At 43.2% G+C, this 5,225-nt stretch overlaps 1 long non-coding RNA gene across 1 annotated transcript; it reads right to left on the reverse strand.

Moving 5' to 3' along the window:
- Positions 1 to 224: 224 nt before the first annotated feature.
- On the reverse strand, positions 225 to 3,225 carry LOC116075118. Its single transcript, XR_004112426.1, has 4 exons — positions 3,162 to 3,225; positions 1,580 to 1,754; positions 516 to 758; positions 225 to 320 (listed from the first exon to the last, which is right to left on the reverse strand). It is a non-coding gene; the product is annotated as an uncharacterized LOC116075118 (long non-coding RNA).
- Positions 3,226 to 5,225: the final 2,000 nt, after the last annotated feature.

Genomic DNA, 5,225 nt, shown 5'->3' on the forward strand with positions numbered 1-5,225 from the left:
AAATAGAGATAAGTTTCCATAAGAGTGCACTGGGTTTTTTACATAAGATATTTGTCACCATAGTGACTATTGTTGGGTTTTGTCAAAAAAGAGACAGCAGGAAAATGATGAGCCTATGGTCTATGGTAACCATGTGACAATGATCTTATTGCTTAGTGTGGCAGTAACATTAATAACAAGAAACTGCCCTTTCTGACTGAAATGAAACCCTCATAACAATGGCATTGCCTTTGGATGATTGCTTTATTGCTCCTTTGCTCCACTAAGCAAGGCTGTGTACACAGGAAGACTATCCCAGTTTGAGCCAAAATATTACTTGCCTGTGAATTAAGAACAGGGGCAGTTAATGTCAGAAACAAACAAATGGACAAACAGACAACAAAAAAGGCATGATTAAACAATGCGAGTCAGACAGGGAAGGATAAAGTGTGGTTTAGAATGGCTGATACAAGGGTTAGCGGAGCTACAGATGAACATGAAGACAGGGTAGAGATGGAGCCAACACCCACATTAACCTCAACAGAGTCGAATGCTATGAGATGTCTTTGTTTTTGTAGTATGTTTAGGGTTTACCGCCTTGGAGGACAGTAGCACTGGCTTGGGATGGGTAGGACAAAGGAACTCTGTGTTAATCACAGTCTTTATCTTCAAGTTGCTTTCACATGATAACTCTTGGATTTTGCTAACTCAGTTCGACTCATCATGGTCTTGCTCTCACATCAGTCTTGTTCTAAAAGAAGATGTCCTGGACGATGTTACTATTTAAGAGAAAAGCAATCCCTTTATTAGTTGAATCCTTCAGCCTCAGAGTATCTGTAAGGAGCAGGCTTGTAGCAAGACTTGCTCCACCTTGTAATAGGAAATGTTTGGAAGTTGCTTTGAAATAAGTTATTTGCAGTGAGTTGTTTTGATGTATTAGTTATCTAGAATAATATATGAAAGATGTTTTGCCAAAATGAGAGATATTAGAAGTATATACTTGTGCAGAAATTTTCCATAAGAAAAGTAAACAACTTGAGAAGATAACCAGATGTGAGTGGTTATCTGAACTCTGTTTCAGCGTGATGTCAAAAATAGTTTAAAGAGGCAGCTAGGAGACAAGCTAGCATCTCTTCCCTCGCTCTTGGTAGCCATGGCTGCTGACATGAACCTCCTGAACCTCCAGGACACAATGACCAGAGACCATCTGAGACCACCCGAGACTCTGAGGGCAAGTAATCTTTGTGGTCTAACATTATCTACAGTCAAACATTTCCTTCGTGGCCAAGTTTAGCCCTCTGGTCGAGAGATAGCTGGACCTGCTGGACACCAACTACTTTCGGTTCGTCAAGAACACCACGCCCTGTCTCAGAGATTGCTGAGCTTGCTTCCAGAGACACTGTCAGGCCATATACCCCCTAATAGGCAGTAGAGTGAAGCCGTATATATTCAATATGCGGTAAAGCGAAATGTTTAGCTATTATATTGTCCTAGCCTTTATCCTTTTATCTCTGATAACATATTGTATGCTGTGTGTAGTTGTATTGGAAACTGACATAAAGCATTCAAAACCTAAACAGTGTGTTGAGTCCTCTCTTACCACTCCTGAGGTATTTCTCGTGGTGGAATCCAGTGTACGAACACCTGAGTGAAGGAGCTCTGTTGCCATCCTTCCCAGCGGGAAGTGCCACTTGGCCCTTGCTCACGACAGTATCATACCAGCCTTTTCAGTCTCTCCCTGTGCTTCCGTCCCAGGGAAATGTTTAGGGTTGCCTCTGGAAGGCAGAACACAGGTGTCACTCAGCTGAGTGACTGACCCGAAGTTCTGAGCAGCACAGGGGTTATTTTTCATAGCATCCCTTTTCCTCCCCATAACTCTGCAGCTGTAAAAGCCACAATAAACCTGACAGAGGTGCTGAGGTGGGCAGTCTGTTGAGGAAAAAAAAAAAATGAAAGAGGTGCAGCGAAGCGTCTGTGCCAATAACACCAGATATTACTTTTTTACTGGCCGTGGCTTTTGTCAGGAGAATGACCAACCATAAATCTTAATAAAAGTGAAAAACTAGTTCCACGTTAAGTAAGTTAAGATGTAGGATGTGCCATTTCAACTAAGCTCCCTTTTCTCTTACTCTTTGTATATGTGTTCGTGTGCCTCTGTGTGGGTGTGCATGTGTGCAAATGTGGGTGTAGAAAGTAGACAAGTGTGGGCATCTATCCCAAATGATTTTGCTTTGGTTCCTAATTCATTATAGTTGGTAAGAATTATCCTTTGTGCAATTTTAAACAAGAAATTTTGCTTCTTGGATTTTTTTTTCCTAGAAAGTGCCTATATAATTAAAGAAGCCGAGAAGAATAAAGTCATTACTTAAGTCTATCCTCAGGTTCCCAGAGAATGTGTGAGAAGCCACAAAATCAATGAACCGCATCACTTGGCTCTTCCCAAAGTTCTTGCAGAAAACCGGTGAGCCAATGTTTATACCTTTGAGACCCACTAGTGCAAGACGGAAATCATTTTTAAGCTTTGTTATCCCCGATGACCTGAGTTAAGGCCCATAGATAGGCTTGCGAACAGACAGTCTATAGCAGGAACAATTTCTAAACCCTTCAAGCCAGGATTAAAATTCACAGGTCTGAATATTTATTTGCCTCCTCACACAATTCAGATGGTGAAGTCCTGACCTCCTTGTAACGATGCATTTGCAAGGGGCAGCTTAGAGGCCATTAGAATGAAGTGTTAGGCACGTAATGGGAATGTATTAGATTCATGTCTGTATAAGACACACCAGAATGTTTACATACACGCACACAAAAATCCAAAGAAAGAAACCATTGGACAAACCAGGTAGAAAGCCCTCACAAAGAACATAATCAGCTTGCATCCTGAACTTGAACTTCTGAGCTATGGTAAATTTCAGTTGTTTAAACCATACTTCCCTTGGTGTTGTGATAGTGCGCCAAGCAGACGAAGATGCCCATCAAACCTTTTGACTTTCAAAAACCAATGATGTTCCCTATACAGCAGTGTCTTTAGAGGTAAAACATGCCCTCCAGGACACGGGAGTAGAGAGGCAATATGTAGACAAGCTTGGTATAGCTGGGGAATCAGAAATGTAAAACGATTTGTTCGGTATCATTCTCCAGGGTTATAAAAAACGAAACAGCTCTGTGGGCCCCGCTCTGACCTGCCCCGCTGCAGGTAGATTTCCAGCCTGTTAAGATATCTGCAGGCTGTGCATAGAACTTCCGGGTCAGCAGGCTGTGTATAGAACTTCCGGGTCAGCCTTCAGCGTGGTGGGGTAGGCTCTTCAGTGATGCAGGTTCTTTGGAACCAGACTTGTTCCTGTAAGTAACCCCCATCAAGGCTCATTGCTGTGCCAAGATGGATTCTGATGCAATCATTACTTTGGTCTGACAAGGGCTCCCTGTCTGAACTGAGGAAAGATGTGCGTTCTGGTTTCCCTAGGAAAAGTCTCTTGTACAACTGTTGGGTCTTAATGAAGGGTATGGAGACATGAACTTGGGGTGCTTTCTAAAGTTTGACCTACTGTGTTTTGTTGCTGTTGTTGCTGTTTGTTTGTTTTTTTTTTTTTTTATTCACTTTCCACCCCACTCACTGCCCACCACCACCTGGTCACAACCCCCTCCCCCAATCCTTGCTTCCATCTCCCCTCCCCTTTTCCTTTGTGCTCTGGGGGCCTCTGGCTATCCCCCATCCCACCATGGCACATCAAGTCGCTGCTAGGTTAGGTGCATCCTTTCCCACTGAGACCAGACAAAGCAGCCCAGCTAGACGAACACATCCCACGTACAGGCAACAGCTTTTGGGATAGTTTTTTGGAACCCACATGAAAACCAAGCTGCACATCTACTACACAAACGTGAGGAGGACCTAGATCCAGCCTGTGTATCTACTTTGGTTGGTGGTTCAGTCTCTGAGAACTCCAAGAGGCCAGGTTAGTTGACTCTGTTGGTCTTCCTCTGGAGTTTCTGTCCTCTCATGGGCCACGATCCTTCCCCATGGGAGTCCGTAGGAGTCCCCCAGCTGCATCCACTGTTTTGCTGTGGTTATCAAACCTGAAGAGGCCACCTCCTGTAGCCAGGCAGAAACCCCAGTTAAGTGAGAGGGACACCAACCCACCCACAAAACCTTCCACCCAAAATTTATCTTGTTTACAAGAAATGCGGGGACAGGGTAGGGAGCAAAAACTGAGAGAATGGGCAACCAACTGCAGGCTCCACTTGAGATCCATCCCATGGGCAAGTACCAATCCCTGACACTATTAATGATACTCTAGTCTGCTTGCAGACAGGAGCTGCCCTCTAAGAGGCTCCACCCAGCAGCTGACTCAGACAGATGCAGACCAGCTCTGTTCTAGCAGTGAGTCTTCTGTTAATAGACTTATAAGAAATTTCTCTCTCTGAACGTGGGGCTAGGTTGGGCTGCCCACATCTATCTGTATTCTGACTCCGACCCTTCTGAAGTACTAATCCCACTGTAGTTCTCTATTCTACAGTACTTCTAGAGCTACATTGACATTTTTCATTCTCAGCTAACGGAGTCTTCTGAGCTCGATTTTATCCACCTGTGTGTATCAGGACCTGAGTGAGCTAATGGGCCATGATGGTTTGCACTCCTGGGTGATCTCATCTAGTGACCTTTCCTCCGTGAGTGATAAAGGGCTTTCACTCCAGGCCATTTCCTGTACAGAATTACTAAAAAGTGGACCATGGAAAGTATGAAGGCATTTTTGGAGTTCTTATTATTCTGTGTTTGCCGTCTCTCCCTTCTCTTTAAGCTATCTATTTCCATGTAATTATCTTGAAAGATGATTTGAAATCTTTCCGTCTTACCCTTAGACTAGAAAAATTTGGATGTAATTTTCTGGATACATGTGACAGACATCTGAGTCTTTGGTCATCTTTTATTAAACAAATAATTCTAAGGCCCGAGTACGGTTGGATGGACACCTCTTTGAATGCTGGTTTGGAAAAGGAGTGAGCATGAAGTAATAATTAGTACTTTGAATGGATCTCTTCCCACGGGCCTGTTTGGTTCCTAGTTATTTATCTCTCTGTTTGTCGGCAGAAGAATCGGAGCTTCGTGAACCCCGAATGCTGGGTTCCAGTGACACATTTGTGTTTTAAGATGAAAATGTAAGATTTTAAATTAATTGACTTGTCATAGTTAAAATTAGTTGATTTGTACCAAAAAGGGCAAAAATATTAAATTTGATTAAATTTTAAGC

Source organism: Mastomys coucha, unplaced genomic scaffold (genome assembly GCF_008632895.1).
Source record: "Mastomys coucha isolate ucsf_1 unplaced genomic scaffold, UCSF_Mcou_1 pScaffold3, whole genome shotgun sequence".
Lineage (NCBI taxonomy): Eukaryota > Metazoa > Chordata > Mammalia > Rodentia > Muridae > Mastomys > Mastomys coucha.